Raw genomic sequence first — 13,922 nt, 5'->3', positions numbered from 1 at the left:
ACACCTAAATTGTTCATAGTTAGCACCCGTGTGCTCAACACCCCTGAAGAAAAACCCGTCCGGCGTGCATAGAGTGGGGTCATCAATGCTCTGACGCACGCCCGGAGCCTACGTTGGGGGTTTGATCGCGGCGGGTCCCCCATGGAGCAGTGTAATGGACACCCGGCAGGGAGCCACACTGGACTCTTATAGTAGTGTTTAAGTTTGTAACGTTTAAGTAATACGCCTCCCATAATGGGATGAGATGTTGTAACATGTTGTGTTTGTTTTCACAGTCCGGGAGTACTGAATTTAACTAAGGGGGAGTGTGGCGCCCCAGGACCTGGTCGCCACAACAGCATTGCCCTCCCAAAGGGTTAATGCTGAGCCTGGAGGTAATTGGGAGGTCCATTGGCCAGCAAGTTTAACATCCAACGTAGTTCTCCCTCCGGCCAGCAGAGGGAGCTCTGAACCTGGGATTCCAGGGAGGATCCCTTTAAGTCTGATCTGGGGGAGGAAGTAGTGGTCAGTCTGTAGATAGCAGTAGAAGTGAACAGACGCAGAGTGAGCTGTCCTGTGAATCTGGGGCCTAGAGCTAGAGTAGCTTGGCCCAGAGAAGCAGGAGTAGCTGAGAGGCAGCGGAGAGACTCGGACATCGGAGTCTGTGGCCACCAGGGCTTAAACATACTCCCTGGTAGCCGAATCCGAAGGGCAGGAGAGCTGCAAGCACCTGGCCCAAAAACATCCCAAAAGCACAGCTGCAGCATCAAGGCCCGGTGTGGACTTCAGCAGAGAAGCACCAGAGAGGGGGCCTGCGCAGCCTGCTACAGAGGGAAAGGGACGTACCATCAGTCCCAGCAGCAAGAGGGCCATTGCTGGATTCAGAGAAGCAGGGTCCTAGCACAACAAAGAAAAGCACAGGAGTAGGCCTCATACTCAGCTGGCCAGAAAGATCACCCCAAGTACTTCCAGGCCGACCGGATCCCCATCACCACCTGTAACGGTCTCCCAGGACTGGACTGTTTCCAAAGTAAAGAGGAGAAGGTAAAGAGACTGTTGTTTGTGCCTGGTTCTTTCATTGCCTGTCGGCCCTGCACCGTGTTAGCCACACAACCTCATAGACTTCCACGAGCACTAACAGTGTCCCCGGGGCTCCACTCCACCTGTGGGGAGCAGTACCACCATTGCTGCTATAACATCACCCCGGAGGCCTCACACAGCAGCGGCGGCTTAATAGCCGCAGACCACAGGTGGCGTCACGAACACCAACTTTATTCACCAAGCCACATATTTTACTGACACCCACCAGGGCCACGGAGCCGGGCCCAGCCACCACTGACTACCACCGGACTAGTCCGGCCCGGCACCGGGTGTCCCACAGCCCTGGGGTGGGCGAGTCATTTCTGCCATAGGCACCAACCAAGTACCGTTCAACAATATTACTAGACTATATATATTTACAATAATATAAAAGTGAACGAGCAGCTCAGAAGATAATGACTTCTAAGCAGGTAACGTCAAAGGTCCCAGACCTTATTATATTTCTCAGGGCAGCCCCTATTTTAATATACTGTCCATTCATAGGTGAGTATTGCATTTACTAACTCCACCCATGCACGCACTGTCGGGGGAGGACTACCAATCTATCGCAGAGCGATGAGTTTCCTGACCATAAAAAGGGATTCTCGCAGGAAGATTTTGTGTTGAGACCACGTTTCCTAGTCCATGACTCCAAACAAACAGAGAAGTGGGTTGAGCGGTATAGGGAAGGAGGCCAGGGAGGATAAAAATGATATCATCTCAAGCCAAAAGGCGGCAATTACCGGTCAGTCCCAGATCATATGGACGAAGTCTGCATCCTCCCCATAACCCCACGGGCACTGCAATGTCTCCCAGTGTCGCATCTTAAATAGTCTCAATAAAAGAGATACTTAGCTTATGTATTGGCTAATGCATGTGAGCACTCCACTGTATAACCAGGCTGTGTCAACCCTCCCTTATAACTGAATCCTTTCTTTCCAGACATGATGGTTTTTAACCCAGATAAAGGCATTTAAAGTTAGGGTCCTAGCATATAAGAGATCACCATGTCATTGATTACGAGGTTCACATGCATTGGCCAATGCATATATCTTTTTTGTAAATATTCCTATAGGAGTAATGCAATACTAGAGTTCCCTTATTGATTGTTAGCATTCTAGAGTGCAGTTGTATATATTTTTGTGGTTATATTGTGTTTTCAGCTAGCAGCTGTTCACTCCTGTTAGATGTGCAGTCAGTCTTTTTGATATATTTGTAGAGCATTTCTTTGTGATTGAGCACTCTGACCTATAACCAGGCTGTGTCCATGCTCCTTTATAGCTGGATCCTTTCTGCCCAGACATGTAGGTTTTTATCCCAGATAGAGGCATTTAAGTTAGGGTCCCGGTATATAAGAGATCCCCTTGTCGTGGTTTCGGGCTCACATGCATTGGCCAATACATAAGCTAAGTATCTCTTTTTTCAAATATTTCTATAGCAGTAATGCAATACCAGGGTTCCCTTATTTAATGCTAGCATTCTAGAGTGAAGCTGTATGTGTTTATGTAGTTAAGGCCCTTTTACACTGGAAAAAGTTTTAACAATAGCGATTGTTTAGCGAATATTTCTTGCATTGTTATCATGCCTACAAGCTCAATATTATTCAAGCAACTGTTCACTCAAAAAATCAATGTTGTGGTTGGTGGAAAGTCGCTAGTCATTCTTAAAAGCATGTATTACACCTTGTAGCCACTTATAACATGGTGACATTCTTGCTGACGAGCGATAATTTTTAAGCAAATTCAAATATTTGGTTTTGTAGGAATCGAACTATATTACGATTTCTAGCAGCTATTACACATTGCGAATATCGCTCTGTTTCAAATGTTTTTGTGATTTTTCGAGCCATTTTGCCCTGTCTAATAAGAGCTTAAGGGCTCAATTCATCAAGAATGGCATTGTTCACACTGGTCTTGATAAGGAGGTGTGCTGGAGTCAGACTTTCCTGATTCAGGAAGACAAAACAATCACTGATCTCGGGGTGACCAGCCAGAGAAAACACTACCGGCAGCCAGCGAGGGCGCTCAAGACAGTGAAATACTAGGTACATTGCCCCCTGGGAAATATGCAAATCAAAAATGTCCGTGGAGCCTCTATTAGGAGTCTCAACACAGAAACCAGCCAGATATCCCTCCGGGAAGGACCCAGCCAAGGGGTGGCTCTTTTTAGGAGACCACCATAACCACCATATTAAGTGGCCCTTTTAGTCAATATCCAACTTTTTGATAAGTTTAAAGATATGACAAGGGAAATACCAAGGCCAGGTATCCATCCACAGACAGCTGTTTCGGGGTATTGCCCCTCATCAGTGTGGAGTAGGATTCTGGCGAGGTGGGAGCACTGGTTTCTGTGTTGAGACTCCTAACAGAGGCTCCACGGACTTTTTTGATTTGCTGATTCAGGAAAAGACGCATGAGTTAGGCCACGCTTATTTAGTCAGATTCTGGTCCAGAGACTGCATATCACATACTTGCGGCCATGTGACTGTTGTTCCTGCCTCTGATACCAGAGAATCCTCAGATCACACTGTGTGTGTACTAGGAGAGTTCATAAGTCTGTATTCACATAGCCTGACTTCAGATTTGTTAGTTTAGACCGGACAACCCCTTTTATAAAGGCCCTCATCCTGTCCTCTTTACTTAATATTGTCTCCTATTTTGGTCCCATCATTTACTAATAAACTACATCTTGGGCCCCTTTATTTAGTAAAGTCCCCATCCTGGACCTCTTTATTTAAAAAAAATGTCCCCCACACTAGGCCCCCTTTTTAATAATATCCTTTATACTTGGACCCCCTTTTATTCCAATGTCCCCCATCCTGGTCCATTATGTCCCTCATCTTGGGTCCATATGTCACTCATCCTGGGTCCCTAAATTCTACATCCTGGGCCCCTGTGGCCCCCATCCACGATCTCCAATGTCCATGATCCTTGACCAAACTGTCACTCATTTTGCCTCTTCTTTTGTTACACTGAAAACAAAGATGCAGAGGCATCCTCTTGCTACTCAATATCTAACATGATCAGGGTGGTGTGTAGTGCCCCTGAGGCTTCAGTCTTCAGTCGCCACAGGGTACTGCACCTCACCAGAGGGGCAGTACTCATCCCGGGTAAGGAGGAGGTCATTGCTGGTAGAAAACCACAATCCACCACCATACACAGTTAGATGTCCTGTAACTGGGACTCGGCTAGAGTAAAAACATTGGAGGGTGGCCATCTCTAATATAGTGGACCCTCTGCTCACTAGTTAAGAAAACCAGGAGGGAGGAGCTTGACACAGGGGAGTAAGGCCACACACACATACAGACATTCAGTCAGTTGACAGTTAGTCAGCAACCAGGAAACAAGTGAGATTCAGGAGAACATGGTCGCTGAAGGGAGAGCTGATAGCTCCCTCAAGACTGGTGCACACTTCAGGGTGCAGAGCCCTAGGCTGGTGGGCACTGCATGTCCCGCCAGCAGAATCCGCCGGGCAGAGGATTTCAAATCTCCTTACCCACACACAGTGCCCGGGGCACAGCAGCATATGGAGCCAGGGGTTGTAACGATAGGGCGGCCCCATCTACGGACTTGCGCTGCCTGCTATACAGGATGGGGAAAGAAACCATTCCCAGGACTCATGTCCCAGCATAGCTTCAAGCTGCAGGGACTCGCACAATACGGCACAGGGAGGAAGGACTCACTGAAAGAAACACTGATTCTGACCTCCGAACTATCCGGGATCGGCTGCAGCCCATGACAGCGAAGTCCGGCAATCCAAATGTGGTGGCATCTCAGTGAGTAAAGAACTTAAAGTGCACCCTGTGCTATTTAATTAGAGTGGACTAGTACTCCCCTCATCCTCCCTGGGGCCTAAGCTCTGCCTGTAGAGAGCTGTAACAACCAAGCTGCGTCACCATCTGCCCCAGAAGATGGACTTCCCGCAGCTGCGGCTAATAACTGGTCGCATACCACAGATGGTGTCATGAATAATTATGTGACGCCCCTGGACTATCAGGTCGTCACAGGGTATTGCACAATCTGCCCTCCCGTGCAGTATCCACCTCCTTCTTGGTTTAGGGTCCCTAACTACATGGTGTTGTCTACATCAGCTAATTAAATCCTTGATACACTCTGCACCACAACCACTAAACACACCAGTGGACGGCTTGAGTGGAATAGAGTCGCCCACTTGGGGGGTTGGAGAGGGGAGGTCAGGAGTGTCAGAAGGAGAGAGTTGGGTGTGAGAAGTGAAAGTGAGAGGAGGTCAGGAGCAGGGCTCCTGGGAAGCAATCTAGGTGGCAGACGGTGGTCTGGGCCTAGAGCAGCCGGACCCCCGGTTGCAGGGGATCGTGGAAAGGGGCACGGATCTGTCGAGGAGGACAGACGGCAGCCTTGCACCATCACCGGGTTGGGATCAAGACATGATGGGGTATGTGGACCCTAGGTCGGGGAGTGGCATCAGGCAACCTGATAATTTACCCGAGGAGAACGGAGTCTTCAAAGAGCCGTTCCCACCCGCTCCAAAATCGGGGCATTAGCGCAACGTGGGGGATAGGACTTTCCAATTCAAAACGGTCCAGAAAATTCAAAGCATGAGCCCTGAGAGCAAGTCCCCACACTTAGCCACAGTGGGGAGCGGGACCCGGCAAGTTTCACACTCCCGGGACCACCAAAGAAGTAAACTTAGTGCCAGGAGGCAGGTCATGGATCACCAGGCAGCACCATTGGGGACAGGACCCAAACTAAGCTCCCCTCAGCGGCAGCAGTGTCCAGAGACTTGGTTGACCAGTTGTCGGTGTCAGCTTAATGGACTGAGTGAGTACCACAGTGACCCCCTTTCAACCAACGGCACTCCCCTACCATCACCGAGCCCCGGGGTATCCCCCCTACCCGTGGAGGGTCACAACACCTGGCTGCCCCATTCCACCATCTCCGGGTACTCCCAATTGCAGCGGTGGTACTCCTAATTACCACATACCATGTGTGGCGTCACGAACTCTATAACATCCTTTGTAAATACCCCCTTTCATTTGCTTGGCCGCATGACCCCCCGGGTCCAGAGACCCTTGAGCCACTGAGAACCCGGATCCGAGCAGCTCGGCTGCTAGCACGGGGGTGGCACAATTTCTCCCATCATCCCCATCCCCATCTTTATTGACACCAACAGGGTCACGGAACGGGGCCAGGCTGCTGTGACATCCCCAAACCGGCCTGGTGACGGGTGTAACCCTCCCCCCATTACCCCGTGGGCGTGTCAGGTGCATGGCAGAAATGTCATACACTTCCCACGATAGTTGCGCTCATGTCAGCTGCTGGCATCTGATAGACCGGCAGCAAGTTAGACAAATGCAGTGTAGAAAGCTGTTTAATTTCTGCTTTGCAATACATTTCAACTGAATGAGCATCTGTTCAATTTTGCATCTTAGTGATACTATATCCTGTATTTGCAAGGTATGCCCTTTTTAAAGCTTTGAAGAAGAAATATATGTTGTCTTGATGTATGATAAAATTGAAATTACTATATTGATACACAAAGGGAACTTGAAGAACGATCCCTCTTTTTCTGTGTATGAGCTATAATGGGGAATGGCTTAGTTATTGAATGAAGTCAGTCTGAGAGTCAGCCTTTTCAAGCATATCACTGATTATTACTAATGCAGAAAGAATGAATGTGGAAGTATCTATATATTATATTTATATAATATATAAATTATATATATATATATATATATATATATATATATATATTATATACTTATATATCCTGAGTCATATTGCACAGGATTGTTAAAAATCCACTTGTGACTTTTAGGATCGCTACTTCCAATAGGTGGCGCTGTGCTAGAGTTTGTCTCCTTTATTGGAGAGACAATTTGAAGTATCTATTAGGCATTATTCACACATCAGTATTTTTGATCAGTAGTTCATCAGAGTTTGTACACTGAAACCAGGAGTGTCTCCAAAATACAGAACAGGTGTCTATCGTTCAGAGTTTTTTTTTCTGTAAGTTGTACTCCTAGTTTTTAGTGTATATGTTCACCATCCTGGTATAGACAGTATGTCGCACATCATAGGCCCATCTTGGTATATATGCCTCCCATTATGTAAGGTTTTTTTTTACACAAATAAAAATTAAACAATTTTTTTCACCTTCCCACTGTTCCCCTTATGCACGGTCTTCTTTTCAGATGCCAGCAATGGACTTCAGCGTGTAAACGATGGGCAGTGCATGACATCACTGCCATGTGACACCAGTCACACATTGACATCACCTGCCAGCTAATCGAAAATTAAGTATCACTGCTCCCCACGCTCATCTCTTGGTGCTGGCTTCAGTGCCAAGAGGTTGGTGGGATTATTGGCATGGGGAGTGGTGAATATTAGTTTCCTTTAATAGTGGATACACGTCATGTTCACCCCGTCTGCCAAATTCCTGCATTAGTGACCCTGCTGCTGCCTCCTGTAAACCGCTCCCCTGACGCCACTACACCTCTCCACAGCGAGCCATGTATGTCCGCACTATTAGAAGCACTCCCGAATTTCCTCCCATACTTGGGGGGAAAAAGTGCATCTTATAGTCTGAAAAATACAGTAATATGCTACAAGGGCATACCCTCCTCCCAAAAAAAGCACTCAATAAGAAATGCTAGGTAGGAAAATATATAAGCAATCACCACGTGCACAGGCGTCTGTGTTGATGTGGAGTCTACTGATTTAAAATTTGACTAATAAAACAAATGCGCATGAAAAAAACATTTGTGACAAAAAAATTCTGTAAAGAATATTGTGCTGGCTTGCTGCCGCATTCTAAAGCAATAAGAATTTATAAAAGATATACTTCAAATTCAGTAGGACAAATACCAGCTACACCTCATTACGAATCATAAGCACTGAGTCTGCCACTGCTTTTATTACGCTTCCTATCTCTCTCTCCATATAAGTTGAATATCTATACTATTCACAGACTGCTACACTAATCTTTTTCTTTGATGCATTTGTACAACATATTACTGACTGGATTATTTAATATTTTAGGGCTTTTTGTCCCTATTCTCTCCCCTCGTTTTATGCTGAATCACTATAATACTATTTGTTTAATTCCCTGCATCAGCTTTTATACCAAATCTGATAGTCCCTCATGATTGACTGCTCCACACCATGTCCTGTGATAGCTGCAAGGCATTAAATGAAAGCCCATGCAACTGCTGCAGAGATAAGAGCCTTCTCTAACTGATGCGTCTTCTGCAATGTGTAAAATGATGGCAGGCATTTTTGAGGACATCCACACAAATTAAATTGGAAAATGTTCAAACTTACTTACATTTTTGCATTTCATCAAATTCAACAAAAAATGTGATTTGCATTGATTTGATTTACTGGAATCTAGTGATGGGCTAGCATTATCCTTCTCGGTTGTACGGTACTTTTAACTAGCAGTTGGAAGCTTGGATGGGCATGACTTGAGTACCCGAGTATAATCGAAGTCAACAGGGAACTCAAGCACTTTTCCAGAAAATCGTCTGGAAAAATGCTCGAGTTCCTCATTGACATCCAATATACTCGGGTACTCGAGTAACACCCATCCACGGTATTCGTTAAGAGCAGTTGGATGCTTGGATAGGCACAACTTGAGTATTTGAATATATTAGAAGTCAATGGGGAACTCAAGTAATTTTCCAGGAACTCTTCTGTAAAAATGCTTGAGCTTCCCATTGACTTTTTTATACTTGAGTACTCCAGTCACGCCAATCCAAGCATCCAACTGTTCTTAACGAGTACCGAGCACCCTAGCATGGTAGTGCTCACTCATCACTACTAAGGAAGTGTTTGTGTTTAAGAGCTTGAAAAAGCTTCAGAACAGTCCTAGGAGACCTCAGAATGTTATACAAGTGTCTTAAGGGTGTGATGGGGTTACTTAGTTTGCTTCTTGAAGGTAATAACAGGAACACTTTTTATTTAGAAGTCCAACTAGTTTATTCACAGCATATAAACTACAGTCTGGGTCACATAACACAAGCCCTTATCTGGATTAAAGGAACATCAGCACAGTTTTCAGACCATTTCACAGGTGATACGCTCTTTGAGATTCGGATACACTTCTCTTCAGAATAAAAGAGGAGAGCCAGCAGTGCTTGAATGGCATGCAACAAATAAAAAGTGTAAATTCCCAAATTATTCCAACTGTACTATAATGCAAAATGAGATTTTTAGCAAACAATTGATCAATTTTTGATCAATTTTAAAAGCTCTCAGCTGAGCTCCGGAGTTCAGTCCAGCCTGTCCGCAGCTGTCATGAACTGAACCGCAATCGCTGGGGAATCAGTTGGCGCTCGCAGTTCAGTCCTGCAAACCCTGAGTTCAGTCCAGGCTGCACTCCGGAGCTCAGGTGAGCGCTCCGGAGTTCAATGCAAGTAACCGCAGCCAGGCCTGGTATCACTGGCGGTTTCTCCGATAGCCAGTCCGACACTGCCCTCCATTATGTTACAAGAGCAATTGGAGAATTTGCTGTTCTTCAGATGCGCATAAAATAGATTTTTCGCAAATTAAATCTCTGGTGCAATACTCCACCCTATTGCAGGCCACCATGGCCCTCGCTATCAGAGTGGATTAATGCCTCAGGGAGAGACCCTCTAAGAACCTGTCCCATACCTCAACATCCTCCCCTTTGGTCATTTTTTGCAATGCTCAGCTTACCACCTTCTCTGGATGGAATTCATTATCTGGACTCCCATTGGTGCAAGCCAACGAATCGATGCAGTTGGGGGGAGCCTGCCCTCAGACTGAGTCGCTTGTGGTTGGTCGTGGCTCTGGGTTCTGCTGCACTGTAGGGATAAGGGTCATTACAATGTGGCCTGTCCATTAAGACCTAAGCCAAGTTCATTGGCAATAAGTCACCTCCTCCTGGTTGGGTGGAGAGTAGTGTTGAGCCACCCCCCTAGAGTTCGAGTTCGGTTCGGTTCGTCGAATGGGGGCTGCGTTCGACGAACTCCTTCGAACCCCATTGAAAACAATGGCATGCAAACAAAAACACATACAAACACATAGAAAACACCTTCTAAGGTTTCCAAAAGGGGACAAACAACTCACAAGACACCACAAACACATGGAAAAGTGACAAGCACATATACTCATGCGAAAACAAAAGAGCTAGATGAGTAAAAGGAGGAGGAGACACAGATATAGGCATGTCATGCCCTTCTAAAATCATGGAAAGCACAGCAAGGGGACTCCAACCAGAGTCTCCTTTTTTTCCAAAAATTGGGCCATAGACACCACTTATGTTGATTTGCATGAAGCACAATCCAAATCCACAAGCCTTTACTTTCCCCAGGATGACATAGGGGTAGAAACGTCCTTGCTGATCCATGACTTGTTCATCTTGAAACATTTTTAAAAAAACAGCAAAGGGACTCCAAGCAGAGTCTCCCTTTTCTCCAAAAATTGGGCCACAGATACCACTTAAGTTGCATCACTTGTACCCCAGTTGCAAACTTGACATGTTGATTTTCATCAAGCACATTAAAAAAAACGCCAGCCTGTACTGTCCCCAGGATGACACAGGGGTAGCAAAGTCCTTGCTGAACCATGACTTGTTCATCTTGGAACATTTTTAAAAAAAACAGCAAGGGGACTCCAAGCAGAGTCTCCCTTTTCTCCAAAAATTGGGCCACAGACACCACTTAAGTGGCATCACTTGTTTCCCAGTTGCAAACTTGACATGTTGATTTGCATCAAGCACAATCCAAATCCACAAGCCTTTACTCTCCCCAGGATGACACAGAGGTAGAAAAGTCCTTGGTGATCCATGACTTGTTCATCTTGATGAACGTTAGACTGTCCACATTGTCACTGGACGGACGCGTGCGCTTATCTGTCAGCACACACCCAGCAGCACTGAAGACACGTTCCGAGAGAACGCTGGCTGCGGGACACAACAAAATCTCCAAGGCGTAAGTGGCGAGCTCAAGCAATTTTTCAAGATTTGATGCCCAAAATGAGCAAGGCTCCAGTTGCAGAGTCATGGCATCTATATTCACTTGGAGATACTCCTGTATCATCCTCTCCAGCCGTTGACTATGTGTCAGACTTCTTGTCTCTTGTGGTCCTACAAAGGATGGTCTAAAAAAAAATCATGAAACGATTCCAAAAAATTGCTGTAACCATCAGATACGGTGTTGCTGGTACGGTTTGACTGATGATGACTCGACAGTCCCATGGTTGGCAAGTTACAACTGGGAGATTCACTCTGTGAACCACTGGTGTTTGGTGGAAAAGCCGAGCTAAGATTTCATAACAGCTTCTGCTGATACTCCTGCATATGTGCGTCCCTTTCTATGGCTGGAATTATTTTGGCAAATTTTGACTTGTACCGGGAATCTAAGAGTGTGGCAACCCAGTAGTCAGCATTACTTCTAATTCGCACAATCCGAGGGTCATGTTGTAGGTAGTGCAGCAAGAAGGCGCTCATGTGTCTTGCACATCCATGCGGACCAAGTCCTTGCTGTGTTTGTGTCGGCGAGGTGATAACCATGCTACTTTCCTCTGACATCTTTCCCAACCTAGAACAACCAAAATTTCACCAAGGTCTCCCTAATCTGCTGAGTCTTCCATGCCCATCGCCAGTTCATCCTCCATTTCTTCCTGGGCTCCTGCACCTTCCTCAACAGTTTGGCTGCTACCATGCGCCCTTGTTAATCCCTCTCCCCCACCGTCCCATGCCTGCCGCCTTGGTGATGCTGAACGTCTGGACCTTGTAGATCTTGGTATCCCTTCCGCATATGAATCCTCCTGTACTTCCTCCCCTTCCTCTCGTGCTACCACCTGACTCCGAATACTGTTTAGAGTATGCTCCAGCATTTAAATGACTGGAATTGTAATGCTGCTAATGGCATTGTCAGCGCTAAACATATCCGTCGCCATCTGGAAACTGTGTAGAAGGGTGCATAGGTCCTTGATCTGAGACCACTCCATCAGCGTCATCTTCCCCACCTCTGCATCTCGTTGGCCCAGGGTATACGTCATAACGTATTGCACCAGGGCTCTGCGGTGCTGCCACAGTCACTGCAACATGTGGAGAGTCGAATTCCAGTGTGTCGCTACATCGCATTTCAGGTGGTGAACTGGCAGGCCGAAAGACTTCTGTAGCGATGCAAGTCGGTCAGCTGTGCTGTTTGAACGCCGGAAGTGAGCAGATAGTGACCGTGCCCTGTGCAGAAGCCCATCTAGGCCGGGATAGTGGGTTAAAAATTACTGGAGAGCAAGGTTCAACACGTGAGCCATACAAGGCACGTGTTTCACCTTGTCCCGACGAAGGGCCGCACCCAGGTTTGCAGCATTGTTGCACACGGCCTTCCCTGGCTGCAGGTGGAGTGGAGACAACCATTTACTAAACTTGGTCTCCAGAGCTGACCACAACTCCTCAGCTGTGTGACTCATATTTCCCAGACATTTCAACGTAAAGACCGCCTAATGTCATTGAGCTCTGCTGCCAGCATAGTAAGGAGGTGTGTGGGATTCCTTGTGCGCAGTTACAATGCGGGTGGCCTGACCAGACAGACTTTGGGTGGAGGTGGAGGACCCAGACGAGGTTGAGGAGGCAGAAGCAGTCGAGGAACTTCGACATACAGAGGATTGCAGCACAACTCGTGGGGACGGCAAGACTTGTACAGCAGACCCTTCTCAATCTCTCACCATAGTTACCCAGTGCCCAGTCAGCAACATGTAACGTCCCTGTCCATGCTTACTGGTCCAAGTATCAGTGGTGAAATGCACCCGGTCACACACAGAGTTTCTCAAGGAAGCTGATGTTGTGTGCGACATGCTGGTGTAGCGCAGGCACACCTTTCTTGGAGAAGTAGTGTCAACTGGGCATCTGGTACTGGGGCAATGCGACGGACATAAGGTCTCGAAAATGTTCTGTTTCCATCAAGCATAAAGGCAGCATTTCTGTAGCCAACAGCTTGCAGATGCTGAAAGTCAACCTCTTAACTTTGTCATGGCTAGGAGGAAATGGCCTTTTACTTGTCCACATCTGAGGGACCGAGATCTGGCTGCTGTGTGGAGACGGCGTTGATTAGGGTGTCCCTGGAAAGCTGCTGGTCTGTGAGGAAAGTGCAGGCGGAGACATGATGTTGCTTCATCCAGAGTTGGTGCTCTCGATGTCTGAGAGAGCTCTACACCAGCACCTGTTTCCCCTTCCAAAACAACTGACGACCTGCCAATCACACTGTCTCTTGTGGTTAAAGAGGTGGAAGGTCTGCGTCGCAAAGCATGTGTGACAGCTGTCCCCACAGTCATAGAGGATGAAGAGCGCGCGGATGCACTTGAAGGGTCTGACGGTGGTTGGCCCGCTCCGTTAGGCCGCACTGTAGCACAGTGAGCTTCCCACTGGGACTTATGCTTGATATCCATGTGACGGTTCATGGACGAAGTAGTCAAACTAGTGAGGTTTTTGCCTCTATTTATAGATTGGAGACAAATCTTACAGATCACATGATTTGGGAGATCTTTTGCAAGGTCAAAAAAGGACCAGGCTAGGCAAGGCTTATAGCCCATGCGACCTGCAGAGCCACTACGACTTGTGCTCAGAGGCAGAGTTGTGGCTGAGGATATAGTTGTTGACGGGCTTCCTGTACTCCGTCTGTGTCCAGGAAGGCGCAAGCTAACCTCGTCGTCTTTTGCATCCTCCTCCACCACCTCTGCTGACCTCCTCGAGTGCCTGACTGTGGGTTGACAGTAAGTGGGATCTACAACCTCATCATCAACCTGTGTATTTGCACTCCCCTCATCCTCAGAGATTACCTCTTCCTGCCCTGACTGAATAGTAAAGTTGTCATTCCAATCAGGTATCTGAGTCTCATCATCATCAGTATGTTCCTCATT

This window comes from Anomaloglossus baeobatrachus, chromosome 1 (genome assembly GCF_048569485.1).
Source record: "Anomaloglossus baeobatrachus isolate aAnoBae1 chromosome 1, aAnoBae1.hap1, whole genome shotgun sequence".
NCBI classification, from domain to species: Eukaryota; Metazoa; Chordata; class Amphibia; order Anura; family Aromobatidae; genus Anomaloglossus; species Anomaloglossus baeobatrachus.
The sequence above is the reverse complement of the archived record's forward strand: the minus strand, read 5'-3'. Positions refer to the sequence as shown.